This window comes from Corvus hawaiiensis, chromosome 16 (assembly GCF_020740725.1).
Source record: "Corvus hawaiiensis isolate bCorHaw1 chromosome 16, bCorHaw1.pri.cur, whole genome shotgun sequence".
Lineage (NCBI taxonomy): Eukaryota > Metazoa > Chordata > Aves > Passeriformes > Corvidae > Corvus > Corvus hawaiiensis.
Window position 1 is genome coordinate 13,018,208 of NC_063228.1, and position 20,689 is coordinate 13,038,896.

The 20,689-nt window shown below is 42.2% G+C and overlaps 1 protein-coding gene across 17 annotated transcripts in view; it reads right to left on the minus strand.

Moving 5' to 3' along the window:
- The window catches only part of RBFOX1 (RNA binding fox-1 homolog 1), a 1,119,677-nt gene that overhangs the window by 759,246 nt on the left and 339,742 nt on the right, over positions 1-20,689 (minus strand). Inside the window, exon 1 of one of the 17 annotated variants that reach the window (XM_048320462.1) lies at positions 2,274-2,291. The exons of the other annotated variants lie outside the window; for them this stretch is intronic. The gene's annotated coding sequence lies outside the window, so the exon portion shown is untranslated. Of the gene's footprint in view, positions 1-2,273; positions 2,292-20,689 lie in introns of those variants that run through there. 17 annotated transcript variants of the gene reach the window in all.

Here is a 20,689-nt window from a genome sequence, read left to right on the forward strand (position 1 = left end):
AAAAGTTTCTGAGAAAACCAGTAATTTAGTTATGTTGTGTGCACAGAAAATACCATCCCAACCCCACCTTTAGATTTCCTTAGGAAAACACACAGAGTTTGGTTCTCAACTGGGCACAGTAATAAAATCATTAGGGGTGGGGTTGGTCTAGATGACCTTGAAAAGTCCCTTCCAACCCAACCTGTTCTATTATTGTATGATAAAACATCAAATTCTCACACATACCAAACCACCACGGCAAGTTGTCAGTATGCAAAGGCGGACAATTTTAGGCACCACAAGAAAATTAACATAGTCCTTATTTTTCAAAGTAAAACTTGGAGCCTGAGACACTTGAAGTCCATATCACAGTTCAGGGATCTAAATCTTCCATGGTTGTTTCTCCAAGAGTATAGGGCTGCATGAAAAACTGGGATCACTGGAAGAACTGAGCTCGAAATCTAACTATGGCAGCAGCAGGGAAAAAATGAAGAGGAGTTCCATTAATTATAGAATTATAATTCTATAATTACAATAAATTCAAGATTTTCTGGAAAAGGAGACAAACATGTATCTTACAATGCAGTTTTAACTGAGCATGTGGCAGTGGATGCTACAGGCTGCAGCACAGACAGCAGAATTATTAACCCCAAACTTCTTCCAAATGAGAATGGATCTGGATCTTTACCTAGCAGGACCCCAACCAGAGATGTGAAGGGAAAAAATAAAAATAAAAGTAGAATACAGTATACCCCAGTTATTTTTTATGCTTTAAAACAAAATGTGCCTCCTCTGAATACCTGTTGTTCAGAGTGAATCTCCCAGCACAGCTGGCATTTTGTGGAGCTCCAGCACACAGCATTTGCTGTTAAGGCAATAAATGCCGTGGGGAATATGTATACCACACAGTCATTTATACCAGAAATTCGACAAATCCACCACCCCCCAGAACTAAATTGTCCTTCATCAGTAAACACACAGGGAAATCATTGTAATTTTATACCCAATGCATAACAAAGTATTTTTTATTCTACCCAGCAAATTATTCTGATCTCAGGGCACTCTTCTCAACATTAAAATTACAGGTAAACGCCCTCCAAGCAGTGAAAAGCAATCCTTAAGCGAACTGAACTTATGGAACATATGTTATTTAGGCAACGAGCCAACTGCCATATGGTGCTATTTTAATTTTGATATACATTAGCTACAGAAACTACTTCAAAGCAAATGTGAGCAAAAAACACTATAAAAGAAAAAAAGCACTCTACAGGAGACCTGGTTCTGAATTGACTTGACTAAGAGTCACCTGTACCCCTCCTATTACTCATTTGTGTCATCTCATGAGTGATTTTCCTTAAAATATTTGAAGGTACTTGCTTTCCACTTCTGAAGTTGCAGGACACAAATATTTTATTCTAAAGAAAATGATCAGGTTTTGTGGTAAATTACCTATAATTTTATTAATGAGGCCTCTCTCCAGTAAATATATATTTTAAAAGAAAAAAAAAATCCTTCAAATCTATCTCCTGATAGTTTATAAGATAGACTCCTTCACATGAATACTTAAAGCAAGTATAACCAGAAAATTAGGTACAAAAGATTTAAGTGCATATTTCCCAATTTTCTAATTACAGGGGCTTCTTTTGGGTCTTTCAAAGTACGTTATTGGCATTTAAGCATTAACACACACATTACTTAATTTTGATTTCTCTGCTATTTGTTATATAATTGGTCTAAAACATAATCTTTCCTACACAAGACAATTCATCACACGGTAATCTACAACAACTGACTTGTAAATAAGTTATGTACTTAAACCAAAACACAAAGAGCATCAGAACACAGCCCATAACACTTTGTAATCTCGTTACTTTCTAACACAATCCACTGTAACTGGGCTGGTGGGAGAGGAACTGATTTTTTCCTGCAGGAATCACAAAAACCCTGGAAAGCTTACAATATCAATTTATACATCAACTCCATGCAAGCACATGATATACAAACTGATAAAATATCCCAGCTGCACTTAATCTGTATCCAAATTTTGAGAGGATCCTTGATGCACATTTTGTTTTGTTTTGAAAATACTGCACAAAGATTTGTAAACTCTCCAGCAGCACGCTTGCAATCTGCTAGGACTCCTATCTCCAGGTTTTTCTCCATATAAACAGCCAACAAAATGGAAATGCACCTATGCCCAGAGAGCCTGGCTCCTCACAGCGCTGTGCCCTGCCCTCCTGAGCTCTGGCAGAGAGGCACAGCTGAAACACACACGAATTCCTGCTCATACTCACGGAGCTGTCGCTGATGCTCCCTGCTTTAGCCTGGGGAATCCAGATGAGTCCCAGTCCACTGAAGCACTTTAGCAGCACGTTCTACCCTAGAGAAGGGTCTCAGATTCCTGAAGCACTCTGGAATCACTGCAGAAATAAGCTGGGACTTCCTAGACCCAGCACTGAAGGGAAGAAAAGTCTCCACATGTAAAAGCAAGCTCCTGCTCTGCTGCTGCTCTGGAGATGTGCAGTGGACAAGCAGCAGCACTGATATTAGAAAACCAACTCCAGAATAACATCTCTGGCTGCACAGCACCACCCCAGCTCCTCAGAGGGAGTTGGCTAAAGCATCTTCACCAGCACCTGGGAGCTGGAGGCACTTCACACCAGTTGGGAGCCCAATCCTACAGTGCCTGCTCCCACTGGTGTCACAGGAACAGAGAGGCTGGCCCCACCTTCCCCTGGCCAAGTCCTGCAGAGGAAAGAGAACTCTTGAGGAATCCTGTGTTCACACTGAGCCTCTCTGCTCCTGTGTACAAACTCTGCTCAGGCCATGCCAGCACAATGCTCTGCTCCTGTTCCTGTGCTGCACACACAGCAGAAGGGTCAGCCCATACCCCTGCCAGGATCTTGAGACTGCAACCAAAGCTAGAAAGGTTATTTGAGGAACAGCTGAGCTGACTGCCTCACCTCCTGTTCTCCTCAGGCTCAAAATCAGCAGCATTGCCAGGTTTTAATACCTTATAATATGCTTTACATGCACCAGGTTAAGTCAATAGGGAAGATAACTGAAGTTGCAGCATATCTCTTACACTTCTGAGCAGATCTTATATTTTTAAAGCTGACCAAATTACATTCTAAGTGCTATGTAATCTAAAAGATGCTCTTAACGCTTCTAATTTATCATTCTATTCAGGGTGGTCAATGGATTGGGTTTCTTCAAAACCTCAACCAATCAGCAGTTAGAAAAATAGTTAAATTCATTTACAAACTGTCTTCCCCAAGCTCTACATTTCTTTCTTTTACCACTCTTGCCCACAATGCCTGCCAGTTCTATTTCAAGTAACAACAACCTAAAACCAGTTTTTCTTACCGGTGACAGTATTCCAAAAAGTTCAGTGAAATAACACTCGAGTTTTTGAGCTTTACAGGGTATCTGCTTGCCAAGCCTCCCAGCAGCACCAGGAGCACTGGCGTTGGCTGTTCAGCCCCAGGGAACAAGTCCTGCATCAGTTTTAACTTCCCATAGAAGTTGTCTTTCCAAACTCTGGGGCTACATTTTTCTTCTTACTCAAATCAGTTTTTTGGAGAAGCAATTACTCAACTACATTTGGCAGCACTCAGTTTCCAAACACGGGGTTTTTTAAGCTCTAAATAAGGGTGAAATAAAGTAAGTGTGGCCATATCTATGTTATCACACACGTGTGTGTGTTTGTAGCTACCTCTCACGTAAAACACCTGCAGAATTAGCTGTAGGTTTCTGACTTGACTCCAAAACAAGACACAGCTGTGATCAGGATGTTCCTCCTTCTTCCAGCCACTGAGAACAGCTTTTCCATATTAAAGTCTTACAAGAAAAGCCTAACACAAAATTTCTTATAGATTTGTACAAGAAATGAAGTATAGCCTTTATCTGAGACAGAAAAGCAGGTTCCTGTGACCCAGACTAAAATGCCAAGTCCACAGAAACTCGCTAAGCCCTTCCTGCAACTTTGAAAGCAAGCACAGATGCAAACATCCAAACTTATTTAAAAACAGGTTATCCAATGAGAAAATTAACAAGTTCTACAATGACTTTTTTTCTTCTTTAAGGACCAAAACATCAGAATCTGTATTTCATTCTTGTTTCGGCTGAATACCAAAAGCCTTGAAACAACATCTACCTTTCTACACAATGATGGGTCCAGGGCAAATCTACTGCAACTTGTGCAGCTGCAGACAGGTAGGCAAGGGTTTATCTTTGCTCATTGCCAACAAATCAGATCATAAAAATCTCAGCATAGCCTAATGCTCCAACTACACCCTCCAGGGCAAGAGAAGAAAATACCCAAGTTTAAATTCTTCTAACAATTTCTGATGTTTTCACCCAAAAATCTATTCCTTTCCCGGCACCTTCCTTTGTGTAATATCCAGCTCCTGGTTAGCCCAGAAAACAAATTCCAGTGCTATTTCCGTACCCAGCAGGCTCACAAAAACTTTTTTTTATGACAGAAGGCAGCACACAAGGATGTGTGTTACATTTTGAGTGCAATGGGATACATTGCAGAGGGCTTGAAAGACACACCTGCTACTGGGAAAACAACCACCTCTTACTGCTGCCTGGTTATCCACCTCATTAAAAAGGGGAAAGAAAGCAAGAGTTGTTACAGACAAATCCCAAATGAAAGCCAAGAGGAGACCCAGAATACCCAAAAGAAAAGGGAAGATGGCACTGAAAATTTCAAGGCTAATCCAGGAATTTTCACTCACAGCTTTTACAAAGTCTAGCACTTTGATGCCTCAATCAAATATGCCCCTTCTGCCACTACTGTATTATAAATAACGTTTGCCTCCAGTTCCAAAATATATTTCCATGAATACACAAAAGAAGAATATATAGCAGACACTGGCATTAAATATTTAACTTTCTACCTCAACAACCTTTCTTTTTTTGTGTGTGTTTCTTGCTTCTGCTTGAGGCTAAATAGTAAGGCCAACTCATGAAGCAAAGCTGGTATCAGTCCTTATATATTATTCATTAATTTCAGATGTACCAATTCCACCTCTGTCTCTAAAGCCAGACATGTCACTTCATAATAAAGCTCTTTCAGCTCAGAAATCTAGAATTCTTATCCTCTTAAGAAACCAGGACATACACAACATCTTAGGGGTTCAGCAGTGCATACTGTGACCTCCAGGTACAGGAGGACTTTTGAACCTGAATTTAATGAGGCAATTAAGAAACAAATACATGATTAATTTTAGACTGCCTTAAAAGACCAAGCTTAATTTTCTGGCAGCAAATTTAACATTATTCAACACTTTTAAGAAGTGATTTTAACTCCTCTTACAGAAAAAACATCCCATCTGATTTCTTTGCTTCCAATTGGTTACAGAGGAGAGAAACCACTTGCTTCAATCTCCCAGTACAGCTCCTTGTCACACACAGTTACAACTCCAATCGACACTTGAAAATTACCACTTTCTTCTTTTAGCTGCACACATTTACCAGGGAAAAAACAAAATTTCAGCACCTCTACACAGAAAAGGTTGCTGGAGACTTACTGAACACATGGCTGAAGATCACCCGCAGCAACACTACCAGAGAATCTGGTTTGCTCTTAAAATATTATGAACACTTCATCTTTGGCTCACTGGGACTGCCTTTCAAATCTCTTCCTGACCTTGAATTGCTGACAACAGAATCCCAACGTTGTTACTTCCACTGGGCGGGACAACAAGCGAAATACCCGACCAAGTAATCTGAAAGTAGGCTGGAAAGAGAAACCTGAGCACAATATTCACATCTGTTCCATCCTGCCGGTGAACTCCCCAGCGTCTGGGTGGAAGGTGTGAAACTCCCTCCCCTCAGCACACAAGGTGAACATCTCACTCTGCTAGAGCTCTGTGTGATGAGAAGTGGCAGAAAACAGTGTAACCATCCAAGCTTGAAGGAAAAACCTTCCTTCCATCCACCCAGAGCCCTTGCACATTGTTACCTGTGGCTGAGGACAGCAGGATCCTTCAGCCAGTCAAGACAGTTCAAAACCTCAATCTGGCAAAATGACAAATGCTCATTTAACTGCTTTTGTTGGCAACAGCCCCTCTCTTAAAGGTCCACGGGTGGGCTGACTGCACTCCAAGCTGACCACCACCTGCCCAAGTGCATTTCATAGATGCCCTGTTATGTCACAGAGACAGGTATCCAATGTTGGTTGATCAGATTTTATGCAAAATGACCCTTCTGTCACTTATATCTGGACTATTATGCAAAAGTTTTGTCCCTAAAGGAAAAAAAAAAGCCATCATTACCTAATCTAACAATAGACAGATTAAAGCAGAATATGGAGTTTAATGTGGCATCATATTGGCTTGAATATCCAGAATAACTAATGGGAACTGTGGACAGTGACTTATAGGACTAACACTGCAATGTGTTATCACACCTTCTGACAAAGAAAAGCATTTACTAGCACACTTTCAGAAGCACAATCTGTTTAACACATTTTTTTTTCCTGTGGCAGTTTGCCTTGTATGCTTAAACAGCACTTGTTTTGCTTTGCCAACTAAACATGGTAAAAGTTCAGTGTTTATACAGAGTACACTGGAATGTCAGGTGCTTATTTAATTGCTTTTGTAGCCAATTTCCTTGCCCCTCAAGGCTCATTAGTCAGTCATCTAATCATTCCATGCCATAATGCACCCTCTGTGTTTCCTCCTTGAGTTCAGGAATATATCTTCATCTGTGTTCCCAACAGTGGTGTCCTTCAGCCACAACCTTTCTGAGGGCTTTTTGACTGGTTGCCAGCGTTGCTGCCTGTTCCACATGGAGGTGGATTTCCCCAACACCTATTAATTCTGTTCCACCATATACTTAGCCATCTGGACAAGGAGGTAATGGAAAAGGACTGCTGTTTCAGGAAGAATCTGCATGACTTTTCGGGTAATGGGTTTGTTGCACCTGTCCACCTCAGTGCTTTACGAAGGTGCCAGAAGGAAAGCAGGGAATGCTGCTGGGCTCCCTCCCACAAACCTGCAGTGAGGGCGAGGCTGGAGGGATGGATATGGAAAGGAGATGAAAAAGCAAGGTGATAACTTCTGGAGTAGCTGTGAGTTTCAGAGCACCAGTGAGCTCTGTGTAAGGCTGTGCCTGGGCTTCCCACTAAGAGGAGTCAACACCAGGTTCAGTCCTGCTTAACACCTTCATTATGGAGGTCGTGGTGGGGCACAGTGTGACCTCAGCAAGCCTGCTGGTGACACAGAGCTGGCTGATACACCAGAGGGTCGTGCTGCCATCCCCCCAACAGGATGGTGAGGTGGGCTGACAGAAGTGCAAAGTCCCACACCTTGGGGAGGAACAACCCCAGGCACCAGTAAATGCCAGGATCCAAGGGGCTGCAGAGGAGCTCTGGGGGTGCTGCTGCCAGGTTGAACAGCCAGCAACATTCCCTGGCTGCACAGAAGGGTCAGAGCATCCTGGGCTGCACGAGGAACAGCTCTGCCGGCAGGCTGAGGGAACATCCTCCTCAACACCTCCCCAGCACAGGTGAGGCCACCCCTGGAGTGCTGTGCCCAGTTCTGGCATCCCCAGGACGGGAGAAACAAGGCAGTGCTGGAGAGAGTCCGACAAAGGGCTGCTGAGCTGATGAAGGTCCTGGAGCATGTCTCAAGTGAGGAAAGGCTGAGAGAGCTGGGACTGCGTAGCCTGGAGCAGGGTCGGGGGAACCTCATCAGTGTGTACAAATATCTGAAAGCAGGGTAAAAACGTGACTGATGTTCCCAGTGGTGCCCAGTGACAGGGCCAGAGGCAATGAGCACAAACTGACAGCCAGGAGGTTCCCTCAGAACAGCAGGAACTGTTCCTCTGGGAGGCTGAATGAGCCCTGGCACAGGATGCTGTGGAGTCTCCCACTTTGGAGACACCCAAAAGCCATCTGGGCATCCAGCTCTGGGTGTCATTGCCTGAGCAGTGGGGTTGGACCAGAGCACATCCAGAGGCCCCTTTCTGCCTGTGCCAGTCAGATTCTGTTCAATCTACACTGTATGTAAAAACACACATTGAAAAAAAAACCCAACCAACCAACCAACCAACAAAAAACCTACACAAAACTATCCCCAAACAAGCAAAAGACGTGCCCAGAAGAAAATTAATAATTTGCTGCCCAAAATAAATAGTAGACATTTGGTAAGTGCCAAGCCAGCGGGTAATTGTATTTTCAAAGCTGAGCTTCCATTCAGTTTAACCAGCTGCTTTTCTTTGGGATCCAAAGAAACTGACAGGGTTTCACTGAATTAGCACAGCAGTAAGGAAATGCTTATTTATTTAATATTTAAAACACCAACAAATATTTAGGTGAAGTTACTATACACATAGTTTATAGCTAAACACTGAAGAACTGTCCAGCTGACAGCATACTATGAAGAATGTGTGTTTCTTCTTTTGGAGGGCTGAAGGGAAGAAAAAAAGAGAAATGAACTTTTCCTGAGCAGAATTCTAACAGAAGTAGGGCTTGGAAAGCACCCCATCAGCAGCTACTGGGAGCAAGAAATCGCCCATGTCATGCTCTCCAACCCACAGGGCACAGCAGATTCTCAGCTGCTTCATTCTGCCCTTCTGTGCATATACAGAGCAACAAAACTCATTTAAGAGTTTTCTAAACATTGGGGTTTAATTCCACAGCAGAGAGAAACAAGGACAATAGGAGCACTGCAAGTAATCTACACAGAGACATAGAATTTCTAAGAAATGCAATTTTGGATAGAAAATGGTGTCGAATTCTTCTCATAATGGAGAAGTGGCTAGGTTGAAGTGCTTTGGAATAATTATAATATAAAATGAAAAGCTTCTTGATGCATTATATTACTTGAGTTGGAGTAATTCTCTCAAGTTTCTATTTTTAAACCATGATAGTGTGTTAATGAAACTTTTCAAGGAAACTTCAGCTACAGACAGGAGAAACAAATTGCTGCTAACCCCTTTAGAGCTACAGCTGAAAGTCACCATGAAAGGAGTATTAAATGGGTATCAGTTTCATAGGGAAGGAAACTGATGATTTGAATTTAGGCTTGTACTCAGTTTGTACAAATATTATTTACACAACATAAACCCAGAATCCAAAGAATTTATAACAAAACGTCAAATTATTTCCTTCTCAACATAAAAAGTGCAGATCTTAGTAAATGAGTAAGTAAATAAATAAAAAGAAATAATTATTTTTTAACTGTTCCCTAAAGATGCTTAATGGCTATTTTTTGGTCCATTACCACAAAGAGCAGAACGAATCTTGTTCCAGATCCTAGAAGTTGCTCTAAAAGAGAAGAAACAGGTATTTTGAATACCCACCTCATCTCATGGGGTGCTCACACTGCCACATGCAGTTGCAAACTCCGAATCTGAGCATCCCAAAGCCCTGCAAAGCAGACTCTCAGAGCTGCCAGATGCTGAGGGTGCCCTGGCTCAGCCCAAGTGCAGCACCCTGCCTGCTCAGCAGTGCAAAGCCCTGCTCTCCACCATCACACACCACAGCCTGAGGTCAGCTTGACAGCATTTGGAGCGTTCCAGAATGGATCTCAATCTCCTTCTGACACCAGGAGTTAGACCACACACAGCCCACAGACATTTCTCTGCTTTCTGGTTAAGCTCTGTCCCAGCTAAGCAGAGCTGAACCTTCACAGATGTCGCTGACAGAAAACCCATTACCAACCAACCATCCTACTGCAGCTAAACAGAAACCCACTACTTTCTCCAGCCCTACCTAATGATTTCTAAAACCAGGTAAATACCACCCACAGATGAAATAAAAGAATCAGATCGTTCTTCTGCCTTGCCCCACAGGGAGGGCATGCAACCCCATAACGAGGTCCAGAGAACTTGTTACTATCAGGTTACTATCAGGTACTAGATCAGTCTCCTGATACACACTACAGAATAATGCCTTTCTTGTGATTCCTGGGATGGTCACCACCCTGATGAGCCATATTCTGAATAAGAAGGCCATGTAATCTTCCTAACTTCCTTCCAATAGATCAAAATTATGTTACTAAAATATTCAAGAGCCTTTGCTCTCACCCTTCTTTCACTGGCATTAAGAATAAATCATTCTAATACCAACAGCAGCTAAAAATACCTCTGTATTTTTTAATATACTTAGAACATACCAATGTGCCTATCAAACTGGGCAAAGTGAGTGTTTCAGGACAGAACATCTTTATATTTGGGCAACTGAGGGGGTCCTGCAGTCTCTGGGGATGTTCTGTTATTGAACCAACCAACCTCCAGAGTGCTGGAGCACAGCCAGCCAGGCCTTTGCACAGGGTACCAATGGGTGGTGCCTCCGAGGAATACTTGAGTTGAATGAAATAGGCTCGCTGAGTGCACTTCTCTGACATGAACAGACACCAGCCCCAGCACCACAAGATTTGTTTCCAGCCTGCTCCATGAGGTCACTCCCCTTGAGCCACCATCAGGGCTCCACGGGCCCAGGCTTGGACCTGTTTTTTCTTTTCAAGGGAAGACCTCCATGGGCACAGACTTCTTGTATGCATTAGCCTTCAAACAACATTTTTCACCTCTGGGAAATCAAAACTCCCCCCCTTTCTTTTTTCTAAACGAGGATTGAGCCTCAAAAATTAATCCAGTGAAAGAAATTTACTGAACACAGTGAAATGTCTAACTTAAAAAGCTTAAAACACTTCATGACACTGCCTAAACCCTGAAAAAATCAGGGTTTGAAAACAACTATGTGAGAAATCATCCTTTATTTCCCACTGCAATACCTCAAGTAGGAGGAAACTGTGTCATGTGCTGCATTTTTTTTTTTTTTTAATCAGCAGCTGCTCACAGACATCCCTGCAGGTGTTTAACTATTGAAATCTCAGTTTAAAAATAGTGACTTATTTGCAGCTACACTGAATACACCTCAGATCTGTGCCCAGGATGAAGTACACCAGTCAGCAAAACACAGTTCTCTACTTCACCCAAAACCAGAGGACTAGTTCTGCCGAGGAACACAGGAAAGTGTGGCAGAGCAGAGCTCCTTCAGCCTAACAGAGCAGGCAAAAAAACCAAAGAAAAAAGGAGAATTGTCTCCTGCACTATGCTGCCTGTTAGTTCAGCTTCCTTAACAAAAGTCCGTCCTTAATTTAAAAACCAAATCAAATATTCTCAACATCACCTGTAGCAATCTCCACATTGAGGCATGACTGGGCAGGACGATGCTGTCTTTAAAGGGCTAGAAATGGCAGCAAGATTCAGAGTGAGTTCCCTTTCCAGGGGGCCACCAGCAGCTCCCACTGCCGCTGTCCAACCTGGAACAACATCCCTGCCAAAACCCTTTGGTAATGCCTGACCAGAGGGCTGCTCCAACCCTTCTCTCCCAGAGACATGGTGGCTGTAGGGGCTTGGGGAGGGAGCCCAGGTGGACAATGAAGTTGAGTCAGGGAGGAAAAATGTGTGTGTTTTCTTTTTTTTTTTCCCTACCCAGCTCCATTATAATTGGCACTAAATGAAATCAAGTTGACTGTTTTTGCCCCGAGGACAATTGGGAAGTGATCTCCCCCTCTGTGTCTGATCCCAGCCAGGGTCAGCCCACCCCAGTGGTGGCACCTGCCCCACGCCAGGCAGGCACTGCCGCAGAGCTGCAGCGCTGGGCTCTGACAGCAGCAGTGCTGGACCAGAGAAGGATGAATAGAAAGCTGTGCTTCAGGCTGCTGCACTCCTCCCAATAACCACAGTCACACTGCTGAGCCTCGGGCTGGTCTCCCAGGAAGAGCTGCTCCTGGAGAAACAGCAGAGCTGGTGCTGGTGCCCTGCTGGGGCTGGGAGGCTGAAGGATTAGCACCAGGTGTGATGGGATGGGTGTGTTACAGGGATATCTGCTTCACCTGCTGTCTCTTTATACTTCAAGAGACTCAGTTTTGATGTTTTCTTTCAATCAACAGTTAATGCCATCAATTTCTTCTCCCTCGTGGCCATTCCATGAGCTTTCCAGAAGCCATGGAGGCAGGAGGAACAGGTCCAGGGCTGTGTATGTGCCCATGACATGCAGCTCACAGGCAAGGTGAGCCACAGTCCTTCTCATCATGCAGTCTTGACTCTTCCATAATGAGAAAGACTGGAACGAGACTTGACTTTTCTCAAGTTTTTTTACAGTTTTTGGTTTGTGGTCTTCAGGAATTCTATGAATTCCATTTGGAACAAATGAAGTAATGCTAACACAGGATAAATTTGCACCTGTGCTGAAGGAGATTATTCTTCATTTGCCCAGAACATGCAATTTCAGAATTTGAGGCTCGATTTAACGCTGCTAAATCATCTGTGATTAGAACTTCCTTCATACCACTGCTTTCAGGGGTGGTTTTACTTGGCGATCCTCTCTTTTGGGTTCAAATCTGTGGAATACGCACAGGGACACACAGGGACACAAACCCTGCAGCAGTGCAGGAGAAGTTGCACAGCTGGACCTGCTCAGCACTGAGGGGATGGGGCAGCTGCAGCACCGTGGCAGGAGCTGCTGTTTCCATGGCCAGAAAAAACACACCAGATATGCAAAATGTAGGGGACAGGGAGTTACCTGTTAAGAATGGGGGGGTTCCTACAGATTTTGGGGTTTCCTACAAAGTTTAGTTGGTTGCTTCCCCAGTGCAGTTAAGAGAAGTGCTCTCACAGCATCTGACAGTAAAACAGGAAAGAGCACAGAGGTGACAATTTGCCTGGTGCCCTGGAAAGCCCTGGGAAAGGAAACTTTTAAGGAGTTAGGAAGGATAAGCTACTGCCAAGTTAAAAAAAAAAAATCTTTAAGTTAAAAGGTTTTGCTGAATTTTGTTGTTAAAAGTGAACTGCAATCAGAAGTTCTACTGCTGAGAGTATCTTGTAACTCCTCTGTTATTCTGATGACTCCATATTGTTTCTGCATATAAGAAATAAGGTAGTTTAAAGAACAAGGAATGCTCTAGAATTTCATTACTAATGTCTCCCAACTCACCTTGTATGGAAAATTATATCACAGATATAATTTTGGCCACGCTTTCAGCATCCCCTGCTGAAGAGGCTGCAGCAGGGCTGCTCTGCCAGGGAATTACAGGTTTGACTTCTGTGAATGCCCCCAGGGGAGGTATCAATTCTGTCTTCCTAGGACACATCACCTTTACAATACCTCGCTTCACTCCCACGAGGAGGATCACATTTTTCATTTATTTCAGGAAGAGAAATGTCTATAGAGATGCATTCTTGGTTTGGTTTATTTGGTCTGTCCCCAGTTACCATATTAGATGACTATTTCCCAATAAGTTACCCGTCCATTTTCATCAAAGCACCTGCCACACATAGAAGTATTGCTTAGGGCTTTATGCCTCCATTTCTGAATAGTTTTCCCATTAAACTCTTCCAAAATGTACAAATGCACGCCCACAGGAAAGTGTAAATTCCAATCAAATGGAAGTTGTATTAGAAACAAATAAACTTATAAGTAAAGTTTGAAAAGCTCTAAGAGCATTGTCAGTAAGTAACTGATCAAAATTAATTTCAAAATTTATTGTATCACTCTGGCACTTTGACCCACATGTCTCTATAACCACAAGGAAACCAGCTCCTTTAATGTACCCATTTTTAATGCCTACATCTCCTGAGATAAACCTGCTGTGTGCAGCAGGGCAGAAGCTGCAGTACCAATCCTTCAGGCTGCCCGTGAGCTTCAGGGAAATGCCATTTTTCAGTGCTGATGTTAAGTGTGTTAAAGCACGATGGAAATTCCAAACATTTTTGCCAAGAACCTCATTTTCAGGAGCCCAAGGTGCAGTAGCACTGCCAGCTACACATGGGAGGTAAGTACATGTATATTTTGCAGGTTTTCAAAAGGCATCCTCAGGAGGCTGTTAATGAGTCAACCATCAGAAAGTGAGTTCACTGCCATGGAAGGAAAGATCCCAAAACAAGACATGAAACAGCTTATTTTTTTATTCAGTGGTGGAAAAATGCTTTTTGCTTTTTATTTTCACTTTAAAAAAGAGATAAATACATATTTAAACATTGCACATGCAGACCCCCATATAGCCATATTTTCCTCTTTTTTTTTTTTTCCCCCTATAATAAAATGAAAAGAGAACTATAATTCTGTGATACCTTCCATTCAGGTCCAGGAGAGAAAGCCAAAATCTGAATGAAATTACATTAAGGTATCATACAAAAAGCTGCTCAGGACTAATTTAAACATGATATTTAACAGGATTTTGGGTGCTTGTCAACATCTGTACAAACTGCATTAAGGGCAAATGCAATAAAACCAATCTTTGAAAATAAAATACCTTCTTTCCTGCCTACAACCTCAGTAATGCTGTACTTTGGGGGTCTTGTACTCCAGAGATGTCTTTTTTAGCTATCTTGCCTGCCTTGATTCTCATTTGCATGATCTGAAAATCACCCAAACAGTCCGAGATGAGGAGAAGCAAGGAGTAAGTCACAAAGAATAGGTCTGGCACGTAAAACAAATGCTTTAAGATGACGGAGCTTGAAGAGAGCACAGAAGAAAGAGAAAATGTAAAATAAATTTCTCCTTGGAAATGTAATTAAAACCCCTGAAGTGACAGCTACGCTATTTTATGACTGTGAATTTACATAAAAAAAGAACACACCAGGCCAAAATCGACATCAGCTCCTTAAGAAGAGCTGAAGGAAAGGGCCTTTTATCTTCAGACAGGATTCTTGAAGACGCTGAGGCACCGAGTGCTCCAGGTGACCAGAACTGGGGGCGAGCTGGGCTGGACAATGGCTACAATTACCAGAGTGAGACTGAAGCTGATGTGAGAAGGAACCCAGGCGTCTTCTTTGAGCTGCAGAATGTCCACCCCTACATAAAGACACCGTCCTGACAAACCCTGGGGAGGAATGAGCCCAGCTCAGAGGGAGTTTCAGGGTGGTCCCTGTGCTGCCCATGGAGCTGTCTCAGGCAGGGGTTCAGCCTGGATTCCCTGGCAGCAGGCTGTGGATTCCTGCTCATGGCCACAGGTCCCATCTGTTCCTCCACACCTGAGAAAAGCTCCATCAGCCCAGCACCTGAAAAGGGCAGCCTGGCAACCTGCCACAGTCACTGTTTTAAAAACTGGGGTCAGCTCACCATGGTGAGCACCCCAGACGAGGAATTCTGCATCCTTTCCCACTCTGTGCCACCATTTTGCACTTTCAGGAAAGGGAGAATCTTCTCCACAATGTCATAATGGTATTGATTTTTGAAATACAAGGAAGACAAGGAACAGCTCATCTGTTTTTTATTACTATTTATAAACAGTGGCAAAATAATCTCCAAATTAGAGAGACGGATTTGATTAGACACATCAGAGTTCAAACACACTCCCTGGCTAGTCAAACAGAAAGGAGTGTGCCAGCATTCTCAAAATGCCTCACAATACAGGAAGGAAACCTACAGAGAGAAACAAAAAACTGAATTAGAAGCTAAGGTGCAATACTATCAATGACACATCCTCACTTGGCAAAGTATTTTACATTCCATTCCTTACACGGTCTGTGGAGGAGTTACACACAGTGAAAGCTGGTGTGTACATGGAGGTCATGCCAGCCTAGGTCCAGGAAAAAAACCCTTGCCAGTAAAGTGTTTAAACAGGCCTGTATTGACATAGTGTTACAACACTTACTATTTCTATATTATTCAATTCCAGGGAAATTATCGTGTAAAACAAAAGGGCTGTATGACAAGAACATACTGACATCTGCTGGCTTCTGCAAATGCATTGCTCTCAGGATTAGGATTTAATGTCCTCAGCAGGCTTTTTCCTATCTAATGGGCTGCATAAAAAATTAACATTGTCCATCTCTGAATGTGACAAATTAAACCAGTTATTCTGTACTTGCAAATGTTAAAGTGTGCATGACATTCTGTGGTTGAACAATTCACACAAATATACTTCTCTTCCATATTTGACTTCCAAAGGATCACAGGAAATTACTTTTGCCTAATTTGTATTAAAAGACCCAGTGATAGGGCACACAATTTACATTCAAATAATTATTTCCCTCATTTCTTTGCCAACAAAAGACTAGTGTTGCCCATTTACTATCCAAAACTGTACCTGGAGCTGTCACTCAGGCCAGGCTCATAATGGCAAGTATTGTTTCACAGTAACGATCAGTCAATTAAAAGAACAGATTTATTTGTATTAGCACTGTGGCCAAAGGAGACATTTAAAGGTAACACATGAATCACCTAGCACTCCTCCTATTGAGAGTGATACCTAAACACAGCAGAGAAGATCCATTCTCTCTTACCATTCAACACAATCAACACAGGCATTTTGACAACCACAATATAGTCCTAGAGACTGAACAGCTTTCAAACCTACAGCCTGCAAAAGTCAGAAATTCCACCTAATACATGCAGCTCCTAAAGCAGCTCTAACCTGGCAGCCTTGTGAATAGGGAATATTCTGTAAATCTTCCTGCACTTCTAAATTTATTATTTGAAAAGGGTGTGATAAATTCATTTAATGCTTTCTGTAGGAATCCTAGCTTAGCATTTCCTCCCTCATGTGTGCTATAACACAAAGTTACGGATGACAATTTAAACATAAAATAGAAGGAATTCAAAATCATAATTCACAGTGTCAGCAACTCAGATGTGTTGCAGTCAGTTACTAAGGCACAAATTTGGTATTAGAAACAATGATGCAAAGCATCAAATAATAACAGTTGCCAAGCTGTGCTTAGTGCAGCTCATAAATACCTTCCTCAATATCTCTGTATTTCCAAATCAACTGTCAGCTGCAAGGTCAATTCCTTTTATTGGCTCATTAGCTAGACACATTCCATAGTTGTGAAAAGGTAAATGAAACCACAAATTCACCTTTTGAATGCATTATTTGAGTATATTTCTACTGTATGCACTTGTGTGTTTTAGTGAGTGCACCACCCTGCCTATTTCTCACTCTTCCAGCATCGTGCCAGGCAGGACCACCCATACTCCAGTGTCAAGCAGCAATAGCACTGTGCTATAGCGTTCATTTGGAATTCCCTTTCAATTTCCTCATTTGAGACAGTTTATTAAATTATTGAAACTTCTTATATATTAAACATCCACAGAGAAAATTCTTCGGGGAAAAAAAGCAAAGAAAGAAAAGAAAGGAGAATACATTATTACCCTAAGAGTCTGCTACTCTTTAAAAGGTGATTCCAGATTCTTCAAATTCGCAGATGACAAGAGCCAGCCTTCCAGCAGAATGAGAGGAAAAATACATCCTTTGGAGATCCCCAAAGCCAGTTTTGACCACAGGACCAGTTTGCCCCAGTCAGCCCAGCACATGCTACTGCCAGAGCCATTGCACAAATATCAGGATTGGGGCATTAAAAAACACAGTAATAGCAGTTTAAAAAAAATATATAAAAAGACCAGCTTTCCTCTTATCAACTCAGAGGCCTCAAAATGACCCTCAAAGCTGCAGGCTCCACCGTGAGCTGCCCTGGTGTGTACTGGCAAAACTAATGAGGGAGGTAAGAGGAAAAGCACAAATGGTACATGGTTAAAGGACATCAAAAGTGTTCCTCCTCCCTGTTATGATCAATAGAATTTCCGAATGATTTACATGATAGAAGGTCTGTAGAGCTTTTTGGGCTCACTTTGGAGGCCTTCAAAGAAGAAGAAACATGAGATCAAACTATGTGGCGTTTTAAGTAGCAAAGGAACCAGCAAATGCATGAGGTGTTAATAGAACATAACTCAGGAGTCATTTGCTCTGGCCATGTGGAAACACTGGCTGAGAATGTGCTTCTTAAAACAATACTGAGATCTGCTGATATGACAGCTTTGATTTAAACACAGGTACAGCAATAAAGCAGCCAATTTACCACCTAAAATTTACCTCAGCTAATAAAGATGCATCCACTTACACAACTAATAGAGCATTCCTTTATTGGCAAAGTGTGAATCTCTCAGAGCAGAGCACAGGGGACTACAGTTCGATTTTGGCAACCAAAAGTCTGAAATCTGCAGGTAGGAAGAGTTTATCACCTTTCTCACTTGCTCTGCATTTCTACTTCACTTGCATTTATTACTTCCTTGTGAACAGTATGGTCATGTACCATGGAATAGTTCATATGAGAACTATTCCAAGGACTGGAGAAAACATTATTCAGTCTAATTTGTACCTTAATAACTCTTGAGCAACCTGAAAGATAGCCTCACCCTGAGAAAACTTCAATAATTTTTTTTTTTACATTAGAAATTTTTGCTTCTTGTACAGCCAGTGCCAAAATATTTAGTGGCTTCAATGGGGAAACAATTTTTACAATTTTAAGATTTCCTATCTGCTAGAAAAACTTGCATTAGAAATTTGGATTCATATTTTAGTCTACTGCTTTGTAACAGTGCAAATATAGAAAGAGAAAAATAGTCTACATTATTTCTAATATCAAAGGAAACGTCCTAATTTTCCTTTATTTTGCCTGCTTGCAAAGCTGTAACACAGCAAAGCATCCCATTGACTACTAGATAAACTTCTTAAAAGTTTCATGGTTTAAACATGTTTATAAAGGAACACTGATGTTAAGAACTGTGATTTTATTCAACAACACAACCCCCCCCAAGACAACAATCATTAAAAATCGTACACACCAGCCCCCCCAGGCTGTCAGGCCCATGTCAATCAGACACAAGCTGAGCTCGTGACACAGACCCTGACAGGGCCATCACAGCTCTGTGGTCACCACTTGAAAACAAATTTGCAACTCAAGCCCAGCTAATAGTGCTGATTGGAACAGAGGTGCTGCTAACCATTAACTCTGGAAAGACTTGATTTTTACTTATACATATTTACTGTGATGTTGTATTTTCCTAAATTTGATCACTTTAATTGCTTGAGTTTTAAAATGGCTTTAAATTCTTCCTTTTCATTCCAGACAGGGGTTTTACCTTGTACTCAGAGATGGGACCATGACCTCACTGCCCTTTACAGCTGTCCCCCAGTCCTGCAGAACCCTTTATATCCCAGCACCAAAACTTAGTTGTGATATCCTTTGGATTCTTTATAGCAGAAAAGCACCTTCATATTTAGAACATAATAAAGTATTTAGGTTCCCACATAACCAAGTTTGTACATAATGAGATTTCAAGCAACGCTTGAGTCCTTTTTCAAATCCACTCAGGTTCTGACACACACACACATATATTTTAAAGAAGGCAGTTCTCTGGCTGCAGTGAAGCAGCAGTTTGAGTCGATTCAAAAGCAGGAACACAACCACGAGCACTGAAACAGTGGGAAGGGGAAAACCTCTGGCTAGACCACATTAAAAGACAAATATGTAGGAAGTGTTATCATCAGAAGTTGATTACAAACCCTCCTGCAGGGAAATGGCAATTGCTGAAAACAAAACGATGCCCGCAGTGCTTGAAGGGGCCAAACTACTTGACTGCCTCATTCTGCCCATTTGAACCAGTATGTCCCAAGAAGAACTGATTAATCAGGTGGCTCATTGGATATGGCAGTTCCCAGTGTAAGGATGAAAGATCGTATCAGCACCAAAACTGACTGATTGGGAGGCTTTTTACAGTGGGAGGAGTAAAAGACAGCTTCAGTATCAAAGAACATGTGATTTTAGCATAAGGCTTATGCAGAGCAGGAGGATCTGTCTGTGCCCTGTACCCCAGAGAGCTCTGTACACCAGGGGACAGGGAAGCCCTACCCTGACAACTGGGTTTAGGGCTGATTTTTTCCCAGAGTACCATAGGATACTTTAATAACCAGCTACAGGCAGAGATTCAGCACCGAAACGAAGTGAAAGCAACGTTGTAGAATAGAAATAACGAGACAGAAACGTACATCGAAAACCCCCAGGTAATATCGGGGACTGGAAAACAAAAAGAATGAATTCATCTGGTTCTAAGCTGAGGACATTCACAGGGAAGCAAGTGTGTGAAACATGCAATATGGACAATTAGGGTATTTGGCAAGAGCCCAGCACTTGTAATGACGGGGGCAAACCCAATGGGTCCCCTGTGGAGGCAGCTGCAGACTAACACACCATCACAATGGCAACAGAGAGCAGGTCATCAGGAAGGGAAGGAGCCATTTGGAGAGTGTCTGAAATTAAGGAGTGGGAAAAGGGTGTAATATCACAGAAAGATCAGGAGGATATCTAGATCCATTCATCTTCCTGCTGGGTCGCTCTATGTGGCTCAATTCAAACTGCACTCTGGGACTTCCTTAGCATTTATATTGTTGCAGGCTCAAAATGGGTATCACCATGTGGTAGATGACATTTTAGGCAGCTTATCTTCGATGCTGGAAGAGAAGACATTTAAGTAACTACTTACACACACAGTGGACTGCCTGTAGTGGAGCGACACTATTTTTTAAAAAAATCCTGGAGCTCCACTGTAAAGTTTCATTTTAACAGGAGAGAGTATTTCATATTATTTCCTGAGACGCTGAGCAGAGAGAACCACCCAGTAGCACAACTTGAAACTGATGCTTCAATACCTTTTGCCACAGGAGGAGGAAGACTGTAAGCTCTGCTCTATGGTCAAAGATCACACAGGCTATGCTGCATCCCAAGGCAAATGTTACAGAACTACGTCAATTTGAAGAAAAAAGATTATTCTGAAAGCAGTGTTTAACGCTGTATTCTAGAATTTCATACAGCGGCTGTTTACAGGTTCTTTATTTACGATCAAAATCATTTGCTCAACAAAATATCTCCATAATATTGCATAATCCTTAATTTAGGAATGAATGCTAAC